The following is a 14,775-nucleotide window of genomic DNA, read 5'->3' on the forward strand; positions in this document are numbered from 1 at the left end:
ATAAATGTCATGATTAAAAGTTATGTACAAGACGTGCGTAACTGATTTAGTTTCGAGTGGAATAGATACAGAATAGGAGTAAAAAATAAGCTCACATATCAGCCACAGTTATGTTTAATAGCTTGTTATTATTATTATTATTATGTTAAGTCATAGATGACATGGATAACGTTAAGAAACTGTAAGATTTGAAAATCGGACTAGTGATTTTAAACGTTTTTATTTAAAATGCCACATACGCTATGTTATGTATGGGCCTTACATAGCTGTGTTATTGACTGTGTCCATTGATTGACTGAGCATGCTCTTGATAGCTTTCTGTATTCCATTTAGGCATTGGTGAATATACTGTATGGTCCCCTGACGAAGGCACATGCCGAAATGCGCGTAGGATTATGGAAACATCATAAGGCCATTGACACATTTAATAAATTGTTTAACATATTGCAAATATTGTTATTAACACTGTGTCTTTTCCATACTGTTTATTTTTCGGAAATTATCCATGTCATCTATGACTTAACATTATTCTATATATAACAATGAGACAACCGTGATTATTTTCATGTATATATGTAAAATTTAAGAATGAACTTTTTTCTTTATTCAAAACTATTAAATAATTGTTATAAAAATAGACTTTATAATTAGTTTTGCTTTCAAGAGTTATGCTGGCTATGTTTGCTGGAATTAGGACATAATTACTGTCTCCTAAATCTTTGTTATTTATTCACACATGTACCACTGAGACATCTATTCACTCACCAACATAGCCAACAATATAGCACAATAACCACAAAGCAGCTCCAGCAGTTACTTAGCCCATTTTGCCATACGCGTTTCTGGAAAATACCCCTTGATCACTGGCTTGGGCGGAAATGGAGACAGGTGAGGCAAACAGTAGAGCTGCACTGCATTGTCTGACATCCCTTCATTGAAAAGTTTCAGAACACAGGAAAAATCAGTATTGGTTACTGACTCTTCTTCAAAAGGGTTAGGTACTGTCCTAAGACAAGGTGTGGAAAAGCAGGAGTGCACTATAATGTTTTTGTCAAGGAAATTGAAGAGACCTGACTGAGACTCGATACTCAGTGATAGAGAGAGAGGCTCTGCGTATAGTTGGAGCCATAAAATGTTTTAAACTTTTTCTATGGGACGCACACTTTCGTGGTGAGAATGGATCACAAACCACTGAAAGAGGTTTTTTGACAGAAAGGGAATTGATGCAGTATGAAGTAGAATTTGCAATTGGATACATTCATAACAAGACTTCAATTTTAAGGTGAAATACACACTCAGGACTGAGATTGAGTGGCAGATTGCTCATTGAGATTGGTGAATGTGTAAACACAGGGGGTAGAGGAATCGCTTGACGAACAGCTGTGGGAATTGGACGAGTTTGAGGTGTGTGTAGTCACAGAAGGGATTATAAGTGGGGAGTAATTGAAAGATCAGTTGGCTAAAGATGAGGAGTTAACACAAGTGACAGAACTCATTGGGAAAGGCTGGCGTGTACGCAAGAATTTGTCTCCATCATGTAGGGAATATTGAGATGTCAGTACTGCGTTAGCAACACATCATGGGTTGGTATGGAAGGGCACCAAATTGGCTCAGGCCGTAGGGCTAAGGTATATTTTGATGAACCTGCAGCCTCAGGGACACATGGGCATCAGCATACCAAAGAGAGGTTAAGACTACACGTTTAGTGGCTATGTTTAGATAAACAGGTGGAACATGAAATTAGGGAGTGCATTGATTTCAGAAACAGTGACTAAGTCTTCAAAGCAAGGACCCAACCTATGGTGTTAATAAAACAACCGCAGAGACTGCTGGAGCAAGTAGCTCTAGACATTTTGGTTCTGGTGGCCAACAACTCAGGGCAATATCCAGGTGGCCTGGGATAAATGTTAATCAGGGTATTGGTACAAGTAATGTAGTGAGGTTATTAAGGGAGATTTTTTACATGAGAGGGCATTCCAGAATCTATTTATTTTGGACAATGGAATATAGATGGTTTCCAGAGAAATGGAAAGCTTACTCTCACTAAGGGGCACTCTCCACAGGAAATTTGCAGTATACCATCCAGAGTCTAATTGGGTGTTTGAAAGGTTCAATAAATTGCTCAAGAAGGTTTTACAAATAGCCAAACAAGAAGCAAAAGATTGGAGGGAGGAGATTCAGACTAGAGTAGAATAGTATCGTCTCACCCCACATTCAGTCACTGGTAAGGTAGCCTTAAAGTTGTTTGGGGGAGACAGCCCAGCTCTTTGATATGCCCACCTTGAATGAGTCATCTCAAGGGGAAGGATGCGGAGGTGGGACCTGGATGGGAAAAGAGGTAACAGGAAAAAAAATTGTGCAGGAAATGGCAGTATGACATGAGACATGCAGTAAAGTGTACAGTAGTGTCTGTGGATGATTTGGTCAGGATCAAACTGCCTATGAATGTAACAAAAACAACAAGGTATGGTGGTCCCCTAAAAAGTGGTTTCACTTTTTAAGAATGCAGTCAAGAAAGAACATGCCCATATTTGGAATTTGGGTAGAATGGTGGTGGTTGCAAAACATGGGGTGGAGACACAAAGGAGGGATACCATGAATATCACAAAAATAGGTCCAAATACGAACCAAGAGGATGCCATTCCTCCATAGGAGAAAGACATAACATCAGGTGGGGTTAGCTCACTACACTCCAACATGAGTGTAAGACCACCTAAATGTTTAAAAGACTATGTACTATTTTGGTTGTGCTGACTTGGTTTTTTAGGTGGATCTGTATTGGTAAGCTTATAGTTTATTGATGTAGAAATACAATTGAAACAAACATTGATGCTTTTTATTTCTGGTTCTTGTTCTGAGTCAATGCATGTATATACATTGTTATTCATGATATTTCCTTTGTACCTCTTCCTGGTTTAGGTGATCCTCATCATCTGTACCTGATTAGAAGTTTTTTCTAAGTAAATAGGTTGGTAATGATGGCATCAAGTTGGTGTAAATAGGGAGTTGTGAGGTATCCAGGTATCAAAGGATATATGGAACGGGAGGTAGTGGAATGCAGGGAGCCAGAGATTCCCATGGAGGCAGTTGCAAGTTGCTGAATGGAGCTTGATGGTGGATGAGGCATTGCAATCGCATGCTAGAATAAGCCCAGTTTAACCTGTAAAGTGGTCAAGAAACTTCTTTTCGATGAGTTAGTGCAGAACCAGGACAGCAGCAGGAGGACTTGAAGGTCCAAGAATATAATGACCAAATTAAGAAAGACTAGAAGAATCAGTCAAATAGAGCAGCAGGTGGAGCTGGTCCATTAGGACCAGGGACCACATAGAGAAGGATTTGGTGGACTAGAAGGATAAGGATAACCTGGACCTGGAAATAGGATAGGAGGACCGGGGGGGATAAAAGGCAGCGGGAGAAGGACCTGAAACACTAAGTGCAGCAGGTGAACCATGACCTGGGGTAGCAGGAACATGGTAGTGACGATTTGGGGGAAGAGGACAATCAGAGCCAGGAGGACCAAGGGACCAAACTAGCACCAAGATGATCAGGTACAGCTCAAGAAAACTAAATAGGGATTACCATGATCAGTGAACACCGTACCAGGTGGACCAAGAAGACAAGAAACAGAGCAAGGTGGATTGGGATGAACAAAATCAGGAACTCTAGGTGTGCCAGACACATGAGGCCCAAGGCAGAAAGGCTAGGTGGAGAAGGACTCAGCAGGGTGGGGAATATAAGTAGGACCTGACCAGAGGTTACCAGCACCAGGAGGTCAAGAAAGGGCAAATACACGAAAGAGACAATATCAGGAATTACCAAGAAGAAGCATAACCAGAAAGACTAGGGCCTGGAAGGATTAGAATCATAAGTATGAGATTCAGGAAACCCGTACCAGGTTGACTAGAACTGGGGGTGGTTTAAGGGTCAGATGGAAGACTAGGAGGACCACACATCACCAAAATCAGAACATTTGAAACAGGACCAGGAGGGGGGCCAAGACCAGAAGGCATAGAAGGACCAAGAGGAGAAGGACCAAAACAGAGAAGAGGAGGAGACCTATGTGATTCTAGAGTACATGTATTGGGATAAAACCATTTGTAAACTGCTCTTATTCAAACTTCTCATGCTTTCAACTCCTAGAAGCTCCCACCTTTTCAGTCTACTTGCAGAACTATGGTAAGTATTTGCTGAAATATGAGGCCATGAAAAGTCAATAGAAAGATGGAGTTTTCACGCTCTGAGTTATAGCAAACACTGTCTGATATTGGCACAGTGTTCTGAGGGTGGATCAGATGGCAGAGGGACTCAGACTTGGCAGAGGGCTTAAAGGTATATGGATGTTCTGTTATGTTATGTTATATCTATGCTGAATGTTTATTTAGCTTGGCAAATACCTCAAAGACTGGACTACCACTGCGAAAGACACAGAAAAATTTAGTTTTTAAGAAGCTCAGAGGGCTGAAGTCAGCAAAAATTATTAATGGCAAACAACAGGACCAAAGACAAGCAATGGGGAGCTCAGGATCATAAGAAGGCTTTGACGAGCAGTAGAGGGCGTCAGGGCAGCTGGTTATATATGGATTCAATTGGTCCTGAGAAGAACTCTGAGTAACAAAGGGCTCCGATTGCCAGCTGTGTTAGTACTGAGGACCATGCTAGCAGTGGTAGTTTTAGAACTAGACAACTGATCTGTGAAACAATAATGGCAAGGTGAAGGGTGCTGAAGGTGCATACGCAGTATCAGTGTATGAAGGCCAAAAAAAGACTCGGAATATCAAGATCAGTAGAGTAGTTTGTGAAAAACATGGTGGTCAGAGCAATATGAAGATGAATGATGGGTTTTAAGGCTGAAGAAAGAGTTGGAAAGACTGTGAGAGCAGCAGGGATCGTGTAGAAGTGGAGTGGGGTGTGACAGATAGACTCATAAGGATAATAGAAAGAATCAGCCAAGCACAGTTTTAATAGGCAACAGATAGGTTCAGTAGTCTGCGAGGACTAACATAGGGGAAAATAGACTCTTCAGGAGCATCAATGCTGAGGTCACAGGAGACAAATGAAAGTTATAGCTGGCAAAACCGACTACTTGAGGGCCTGCATGATAATGTGAAGCCTAACAGATTGCCAGAGGAAGAACTGAATGTCAACATCAGAACCGTGCATTACAGGCGAGCCAAATGGCAATGAGGACCAGCAAAGAATGGCCCATAAAGAAATTTTTCACAGCAGGATATGCAAACTTTACTATAGTAAGAGCTAGATCTGCTCAAGAAAGTCCTCCCAAGATAGTGCCAAATGTAATCACTGTAAAGTATTGACCATTACACTATGACCACTTTAAGCAGGATTATCATTAGTGACAACCCAAGCATTTCAGGGGAGGTTATCAGCAGAAATGCCAGAATTGATTTAATCAAATTCAATTCAAAATAAGCTTTATTCGGTTGGGACATACAACCATAAAAGCACAATATATAACACATGACAAACTAAAATACCGTGATACAGATCCACATACATTATTAAAACACATACAGTTATCATTTTACAGTATCCAACAGACTATGGTTATCTTCTCTTAAAATAAACAGTAAGCGCAGAATAGCATTGCATATTTACATTAGGGGGAACCATCGGGGCTTTTCAATGTCGGGTATATAGAGCGTAAGTTAAAGCAAAACTCCAGATGTAAACAATGGACTCATAGCAGCGTAACCTGATATTGATAGCCATAGCGAAGGATCAACTCGCAAAGGCTTAAAAAGTAGAAAAACTAAAGTGCAAAGTGCATAGCAGCATAACACAATATTAGTAACGATGTATCATTTCACATGCTAAATGCTAAAATGCAAAGTGCAGGAGCAAAAGGACTGTCCCTAACTTAATGAGGGATAAAGGTTCAAGTTAGAACATCATACTCTTTCTTATCTTGATTGCACTTAAAATAAATGTAGCAGTATAAAAACATACATCAGGGTCGTTGAGTGCAAAAAGTAGGGTCATGGCAGCATTGATGGTATTGGTTTCATACTTTTTAAACAAGGGCTTGAGATAGCCAATCCTTAAAGGCAGGAAAAGATCACATAAAAACAGAAAGTGCAAAGTGCTTTTTTTTGTGGACCCGTCACAAGGCAAGGGGTAACTGGGTGCTGGTTCATCACAGGAAACGCAACCAGATGGTGCACGAGGCCTAATCTCAGTCTGGTTAATACATAACGATAGGAAAATCTAGTGACTATAGAGAGATAGGATTGGAAACCCAGCGTATCCATATATCGGTGGTAAAACTGGTACGTGGTTAGTTTCTTAATTAATTCCCTCCTACATACGTTCTTATGTGACAAAAAGATGTTCTTTAACTCCTGTTTAGATGTAACTGGTGTCTCATTATGCTTTCCCAGAACAGATAGATTAAAAATGTCCCCATAAATTTGAGTTAAATATTTCAACCATGGTATCTTTAGATAATTATCCAGGCATAGACAGTCGTTTATAATAGACTTAGTAAAAGTTGTCTTGTCTTTAGACCATATCGAACGCCAAAGCTAAAGCGGTCTCAATGCTATTAAATCACTCAAAAAGTTAAGGCCAACCTCGCAAAGAATAGGTTCAGAGGGGGAAGAGACGGGGAGACATAAAAGCTTTTTTTAAAAAGAGTTCTCTTCCACCTGTAAATCATGACAAGGTTCTGATCTCCAAATCCCAGCCCCGTAAAGGGCGACCGATGTACATCTAGCTTTAAAGATCTCAATCATGTCTTTAATGCGACGATCCCCCAGATTATTGGCAAATTTAAAAGCACCATATATACTTTTCCTCAATTTGGCCCGAACCTGGGATATTTCATAATTCCATTTCCCATCCAATGAGAAAGAGATACCCAATTAACAGAAATTTTCCACATTTTCTATTTTATTACCCTCGATAAAAATCGGTTTCAAGCTTTTATATTTTGGGCCACATACCATTGTGAATATTAAATGCCTTCACCAGACTAATGAGGTTACAGCCACACCATCATGTGTCCTCTGACATAAAGATCATTATCACAGCAATAAGTCTCGATACTCATCTTGAAAGTTATGTCAAGTTAACTGTCAACTTTAAATATGTTTTGGAATTGCAAACTTTGTCATCAGTATATTAGTTTTTTTAAAATATATATTTTTTAATTAAATATTACTTTCCATTTTTGGCAAACAAACTCAATTTTCCAGACGAAAAATGCTTTCTAAAAAAACAATGTTTGACTTCAAAATGTCCGTTTTTATTTTTAGGAAATACACAGTCCCCAAACATCAGCACTCACATGTATGCCTCACATGGACAGATGATGCTTCAAATGCCCAGGTATTAGAATTATAGGCCATGGACCTGTAATATGTGATTTACTGACAAAATATCGAAGGTCAAAAAATCGACCTAAAAAAATATCGGAGCAAAAATATCGATTACAAGAATATCGACATCCTATCTACAACATGGTAAGTACAAAAATATCGAAAATAAAATATAGAATGTCAAAAATATCTTTATTAAAAATATAGAGTATTTTTTAGTTAAAAAAAAAAATGTAAAATAAACCAAATAATACTTATAAATAAAATAAACATCATTAAATATATTTTATACTGTTTGAAATTATTAATTAATATATATAATTTAATAAAACATTAATTAAACATATACATATAATATATAATATATATACTTACTTAATAATAAGTTTTAATAATTGTTTTGATAACTTATAACTTGTTAAAAATTATTATAAATTACAAATACATCATACACATAAAACAATAACATGAATAAAAATTCAATAATTATATATAACACATTTAAAAAATTACATTTAATTTGAATATTGTTAAAATTAATTATATATTACATTAGCTAAAATAATACAAAAAATATTAAATAGCACCGACAATAAAACTACTACTCCAGCTCCAAAAAAACAACAGTAAGGAAAATGTTGGATAGCGTAGAGCTAAAAATTACTATTTCCACTCCAGGGAGTGTAACAATAGTGAAAGTGTTGGATAACGTACAGGTATAAATTACAATACCTACTCCAAAGAGTGCAACAGTAGGGAAAGTGTTGGATAGCGAAGGGGTAAAAATTACTATTCCCACTCCAGAGAGTGCAACAGTATGGAAAGTGTTGGATAGCGTAGGGGTAAAAATTACTATTCCCACTCCAGAGAGTGCAACAGTAGGGAAAGTGTTGGATAGCGAAGGGGTAAAAATTACTATTCCCACTCCAGAGAGTGCAACAGTATGGAAAGTGTTGGATAGCGTAGGGGTAAAAATTACTATTCCAACTCCAGAGAGTGCAACAGTAGGGAAAGTGTTGGATAGCGTAGGGGTAAAAATTGCTATTCCCACTTCAGAGAGTGCAACAGTAGGGGAAGTGTTGGATAGCGTAGGGGTAAAAATTACTATTCCAACTCCAGAGAGTGCAACGGTAGGGAAAGTGTTGGATAGCGTAGGGGTAAAAATTACTATTCCCACTTCAGAGAGTGCAACAGTAGGGAAAGTGTTGGATAGTGTAGGGGTAAAAATTACTATTCCAACTCCAGAGAGTGCAACAGTAGGGAAAGTGTTGGATAGCGAAGGGGTAAAAATTACTATTCCAACTCCAGAGAGTGCAACAGTAGGGAAAGTGTTGGATAGCATAGGGGTAAAAATTACTATTCCCACTCCAGAGAGTGCAACAGTAGGGAAAGTGTTGGATAGCGTAGGGGTAAAAATTACTATTCCAACTCCAGAGAGTGCAACAGTAGGGAAAGTGTTGGATAGCGTAGGGGTAAAAATTACTATTCCCACTCCAGAGAGTGCAACAGTAGGGAAAGTGTTGGATAGTGTAGGGTAAAAATTACTATTCCAACTCCAGAGAGTGCAACAGTAGGGAAAGTGTTGGATAGCGAAGGGGTAAAAATTACTATTCCCACTCCAGAGAGTGCAACAGTAGGGAAAGTGTTGGATAGCGTAGGGGTAAAAATTACTATTCCAACTCCAGAGAGTGCAACAGTAGGGAAAGTGTGGGATAGCGTAGGGGTAAAAATTACTATTCCCACTCCAGAGAGTGCAACAGTAGGGAAAGTGTTGGATAGCGTAGGGTTAAAAATTACTATTCCAACTCCAGAGAGTGCAACGGTACGGAAAGTGTTGGATAGCGTAGGGATAAAAATTACTATTCCAACTCCAGAGGGTGCAACAGTAGGGAAAGTGTTGTACAGCGTAGAAGTTAAAAATAACATACTTATAAATAAAATAATTATTTAAAATAATTAGTGATTTAATTATTAAATAACTCAAAATTATTTACAAATACCAATAAATAATTATTACAAACATAACTACCAAAGAATAATTAATTAACAATACATTAATAATAAATACCAATAAATAATAATTAATAAATATTAATTACCAAATAATAAATATTAAACGATAAAATATTTTTCATACCCAAAAACATTTGAAATATTAAAAAGTAAATACCAATTAAAATATATTTAACAATTTAAAAAAATATATACCGCAAAATAATAAATATGAAACATTAATTACCAATTAATAATTACTTATTAATATATTAATTAGAAATATCAATGCATAATATTTAATTATATTTAATTCACAATTAATGATTAATCAACAATGAAATTATTTTTCATAACCAACATATTATAATTTAAAATATTTACCAATTAATAATTATTGTCCAATTAATTAATTATCAATACCCAACAACAAATTTAATAATTACTTAATTAGATATCAATTACTTTCAACACTATTCCCCTATAAACGCACGACACACTCCACTAATAAAATAATACACTTAACATAATTATCAATTAATCAACTAATTAAAACTAATTGCCAATTAATAAAAATTAATTACCAATTAATTCCTAATTAACAATAATATAATTATCAATTCCAATAAATGAAAATAAATTATTAATTAATTACAATTCAATTCAATTCAATTCAAATAGACTTTATTCGGATTTCACAAACCATCCATAAAAGCACATAATCAGACATTTTAAAATACACATCAAACTACAATTTTGGGCCGTCAGACATTACATATAAAAATATAATTTATAAAAAGACAGCAATGAAAACACAGGAACCTACTAACTGGGCTGTGCATAATACAACTGAATAATATGTTAAATTCCATCAAGACATGTTTTAAAGTGCAAAGTGAATGTTTAACAAAGCTAATCAATTTTCAACGACCTGCGTGAGCATACAATTGCTTTAAGGAAGCTACTAACTCTAAAAATTAATTCATCAGATCCTAGCATTAAAAAGTGTCTATAGGCAAGGTTGTGGCTAAGCAAATCATATTTCTTACAATATGGTATTAGATAATGTTTTGTGAATTTCATATAAAATCCACAACCGAAGATAAAATGGAGCATACTCTGGGTTCCACCGTGGTCACAAGGACAATATAGTTTTTCCAAATTTTTAGTATAACCCAGTGGAAAGCAGATGAGATTTATAATGCTCCTGTCCCTGAATCTAAATAATAAACATCTGGTCCATCTACCCAGTTTTTTACATAAGTAAGGCTGGGGGGACATCGGGGATTCAATATGAGATTCCTGGATTGATAAATAGTCGACTGTGGATTGTTTCACAAAAACTGCTCTTTCCCTTTCATTCTGGAAATGCTGATAGAGTGCTCTTCTCACCAAATTTTTATGAGAGGCGTCAATCCTATCTGGATATGTGAACAGGTGTCCGTAATTGACGCTCTTAAGGCTGCTCTCTACCGCATTAATCCATGGGATTAGGGCTACATTATCACTTTTCAGACAGTCTAAAATAATCTCACGAGTCAATGAGGCTGCGGAGTTTTGCCATATCCTTAGCCAAAATAATGCAGGTCTTGCTCTAATAAAATCCTCAACATATTTTAATTTTAATTCATTGTGACAAACAAAAGTCGGTGCGCTAATAACTCCCCCCAGGATTTTTCGACAAAATCTGTTCTCTTCGCTCTGTATTGGTTTACAGTTTGAAAACCCCCAAACTTCTGCACCATATGTGCCAGTTGGGAGACATTGGGTTCGATAAATTTGTAATAGGCTAAGAACCACATCAGCCTGACGCGGTTGGCGTAGGGAGGTGATAGAATTAATTGATTTTGAGAGTTTGTTTCTCCCCATCGCCACGTGTGGTTGCCATGCACCACTATTAGAGAATAAGAGGCCCAGATAGGGGAAAGTGCATGTGCTTTTTAGAATGTTTGGACCTATCACAATCTTTGGGATTTTATAATTTTTAGGGCCGCAAGTCATGATAAACGATTTGTTAAAATTAGTGCACAGCCCAAGATCGGACATATAATTAACGAATCCCGTTATTAAAATACGTAGAGCATTCGGAGTGCGGCCCATAAGGACCGCATCATCAGCGTAGAGTAACGCCGGGATAGGTTTCTTATTGATAATTGGAACGTCCTTTGTCAAATTGCACAGGGAATGAGTTAATTCATTGATGTATAAGATAAAAAGCAAGGGGGCCAAGACACAGCCCTGTCTTACCCCCTTGCTAATTAAAATCTCATTTGAGACCTCATCATCATTATTTAAACGAACTCGGGCTTTCAAGTTGCGATGAAGATTAGCCAGAAAGTGAACTAGGGGTTCGTCCAAACCATAATTTAAAAGAATGGACCACAAGCGAGAGCGATTAACGAAATCAAACGCTGAGCTTAGGTCCATAAAGCCAAAGTACAGAGGAGATCGTTTAGCTTTCGTGTATTTGGCCATTATGAGGTTAAGGTTTAGACATTGTTCCACCGTCCCAAGCTTGCTCCGAAAGCCGAGCTGGCAACGGTGGATGATGGAGTTATCGTCTGCCCAAGTGCTTATTTTGTCAAACAAGACCCTGCCAAGGACCTTCAGGGTGTTGTCGATCAAAGATATTGGACGATAACACCCCGGGTCCATCCTATTTCCCTTTTTAAAAATAGGCACAATGGTACTGCAAGACCATGTGGGAGGGATAGATTCCTTACCTAAATTATTAAAGAGATTACAAAGTAGGGGGGCCCAAAACCATGTATTTGATTTTATCTGGTCGATGGACAGACCATCCGGGCCAGGGGCCTTGTTGCCAGCACTATTTGCGATGGCTTCCTCCACCTCCTCTAGTGTAATGACTACAGTATCATCTAGGAAAGTGTCCTCAGCAGAATTCCCAGCTGTGGCATAGAGCTTAGAAAAATGGCTGACCCATGAATCACCTGTGATATTACAATTTATCGGGGTGATATTACAGCCCAGGGCTCTCAAACTTTTTACTTCTTTCCAGAAGCCGGTGGTGTCTTTTAGGGCGGTTGTTTTGGTGAGATTATCCCAATGGCTTATTAGGAGCTCTTCAGTTCTTGTTTTTAAAACCTGTTTATATTTAAAACGTAGTGAACTGACAAGGGAAATATCTCGGGGTTTAGCTTCAAGAGCTTTCCTAAGTTCTCTATTAGCCCTGGAGCAATTGGTATCAAACCATCTTTGAGTGTTTGTATTATGTTCTAATACCGGTCTGGAAATAGCCCTTTTTATTGCTGCACATAGATCACAAAAGGATCTAGTAATATCAGGTCCACCAAGTGTTAAACAGTTGGAAATCAACAGGGGATTATTCTTAATTACATTGGTCAAGATCTCTCGGTTATTAATCCCTCTCCAGATGATTCTTAGTCTATCAGACGATACATTAATATTTTGAGCTCCGACCTCACAAAGACCTACAGGCTTTTTAATAGATTTAAGATGAATTACTAATGGTAGATGGTCACTGTATGGGCTACTGACAACCTTAGATTTAATTAACACTTCACTAAGGGGGGGAGAGGTAAACATATAATCAATCGTGGTTGAAGAACCACGACCAATATACGTGGGGGCCGGTACCTTTCCCTCATCAATTCCAAAATGGCCCATGACATCATCTAGATCTCTACATTGTAAAAGATCCAATAATTCCGAGCCTCGTCTACAGGGCGGAGATGTAGTATAAATATGAGCATTAAAGTCTCCGCCAACACAAATACCATCGAATAAACCGTATTTTTCACCATCCACAACATCATCGATAAACTTAAACAGTTCTAAAAAGGTGGGGTTAGGATGGTTGACAAAATCATTATTATAAAAATTTATAAAACAAATCTTTACCCTTGCAGCATATTTAACGGCTACCAGATTTTTACTAACCACATTTAGAGGTTCAATTTTCGTATCCTTAGAAATTTTTGCCCAGATAGATAGACCGCCACTTGGACGTCCCAAGGCAGGGGTCGGTACAATAAGATTGTGGCAAAAGAAACCCTCCAACAGTTGGGTAGATGTACACCATGTTTCCTGTAACATTACCACATCAAAGTTACTTATCCAGGTAACCCATTCTTTGATTTTCATCTTACCTGGGAGCCCTGCAATATTCCAACTAATGACACTTAGGGTGTCAGTTGATGGACTAATGGTAGAGGGAGTAGGAATAGTGGGACAGTCTGAACAAGCTACATGTGGTAGGACTAATCTATCTGGACAAGATTTATTGGTGCGTGTAGAGTTGACCATATCCAATGGGACTGTGCTAGCAACCTTATCCACCGTGGTGGGAAATGTTGATGGTTGTCAGTCTAAACTTTCTAAGTCCGATAAGGCGGAGAATCTATTAGCTATAGGGACGGTGTAAGAGGCTGTCTGAGTTGGTCTCTGGGGGGGCCTATAAAAATCCCCCAAAGGGTGGAGGCTTATTGTAGTGGATGTACTGGCATAGGTGTTACGTGTGTCCATGAAATATTTCACAAAGTTCGGATGTCTAAAGTTAATGACTATACAATCCCCGCTAATATTTTTCTGTTGTGGCCCCACCCAGCTTACCCTACGAGTTAGTATAATTTCATTTGATATGTTCCATCTTGCCCCTCTATGTTTTGTCAGCCAATTAATGCATTTATTATGTAGTTGTACCCATGACTCACTTTGACCTTCTTTCAGAGCAGGTACGCCAGCTAACACTAAAACATACGGGCAAGATTCTGGGGGTAGGTTGAGGAACTGCCCTAAATTATTAGCAGGTCTGTTTCTTACTAATGGGCCTCCGCCAGCCCTTGTATCCTCCGGAATAATACCTATCCTATCTGTTCGGGGGACTAGCGGGGTCTTGGCATCCGGGATAGAGGTACCAGTTATTGTTCCTTCTAGACCAGGGGGGTCATGATCAGGACCCGTGGACAATGTAGGTAAAATGTTAGCAGAGGTACTGTTAGATGACACAATTTTATCAACAGTAAGACCCTGCATATTTACACGGCTGAAATCAGTGGCGACATTCTGATACCCCTCCCTCAGATCCTTGCATAAAATTTCTAATTTACTCATAATTTTATCACCTCTAACAACGTCTAAGTTAATAGATCCTTTCCTTTTTATTTCCTCTTTTTTAACAAGGTTTTCGATTTTGTCCAGTCTCTTAAAAACAGTATTAAATTGTTTGACTATTTGAATTTCGACTTGTTTAAAAATAGTATCAACAATCGTTTCTATCAAGTTGCCATTGGATTTGAGTAAAAAGTTTTGATCGGTGGCCTCAGTCTGTTACTGACTGTATTGACGCTACTCTCCTTGGATGACATAGAGACTCTACAAATACTTTTGTCCGCGGTTGGTGACTCTAATCTTTGTGTGAGAGTAGTAGGTCTCTCGGGTCCTTCATCCAATGGAAATGACGAGA

This window comes from Triturus cristatus, chromosome 5_1 (assembly GCF_964204655.1).
Source record: "Triturus cristatus chromosome 5_1, aTriCri1.1, whole genome shotgun sequence".
Classification (NCBI taxonomy): domain Eukaryota; kingdom Metazoa; phylum Chordata; class Amphibia; order Caudata; family Salamandridae; genus Triturus; species Triturus cristatus.